This window comes from Penaeus monodon, chromosome 20, assembly GCF_015228065.2.
Source record: "Penaeus monodon isolate SGIC_2016 chromosome 20, NSTDA_Pmon_1, whole genome shotgun sequence".
In the NCBI taxonomy this organism is placed as follows: domain Eukaryota; kingdom Metazoa; phylum Arthropoda; class Malacostraca; order Decapoda; family Penaeidae; genus Penaeus; species Penaeus monodon.
In genome coordinates, this window is record NC_051405.1 from 42,407,615 (window position 1) to 42,408,415 (window position 801).

General features: G+C 43.9%; 1 protein-coding gene across 1 annotated transcript in view; it reads left to right on the top strand.

Annotated features, from left to right (window-relative positions):
- The window catches only part of LOC119585842 (carbonic anhydrase-related protein 10-like), a gene marked incomplete in the record, with an annotated part of 83,932 nt that overhangs the window by 50,473 nt on the left and 32,658 nt on the right, over positions 1-801 (top strand).

The window sequence follows — 801 nt, forward strand, 5'->3', positions numbered from 1 at the left end:
GGAGTTTCATTTCCTTTCTTCTTTTGATTTCCTGTCTTTTTTTTTTCAGTCTTCTTTTGTTTCTCGTTTGTCTTTTCTTATTTTCTTTCTCATTTGCTTCCATTCTTCTCGTTTTCTCTTAGTTCTTCGACCTCCTTGCGTCCTCTCTTCGCTCTTTCCCTTCTTTATCTCCTTGATTTTCTCTTTCTCTTTTTCATTCCTCTTTCATACCCCTAGTTCTTTCGTAGTCTTCCTACCTAATCCTATTCTTTCTCCTCTCCACTTCTCTCTCTTTATTACCCTCTTTCATTATTCTCTTTCCCTCCCTTCTCCCTCCCTTCTTTCTTACCCCCTTCCATACCTTCTCTGTCCTTTCCCTCTCCATCTTTTTAATTCTTATTTCATTCAATCCTTCCCCTCTCCCTTTCTCTCCCTTTCTCTCCTTATCCCCTCTTCCTCCCTCGCCTTCTTACCCCCTTTCCTTCCTTCCCCTCTCCCTTCTCCTATTACCCCCTTCCATCTTTTCCCCTCTCCCTCTTCCCCCCCTTCTCTTCTTTCCCTATCATTTCCATTCCAGCTTAATAAAGTAACCTAGAGAAAACGCAGCTTCTCTCACCTACTCGAGAAAAGGTGTTAATCCCAGGACCTTAAAGGGGTCAGACCTCGCACCAGTCTCCGTCTTGTTTTCGGCCACAGTCCCTCCCACAACCTCCCAGGCCCTGCTATTGAGGAGATAATGGGACCTTCAGATGCAAAGGGAATGGAAGGGTCATCTATAGAGAGGATTAGAGACGATCTACTTGTTCATTTGTTCATATATGC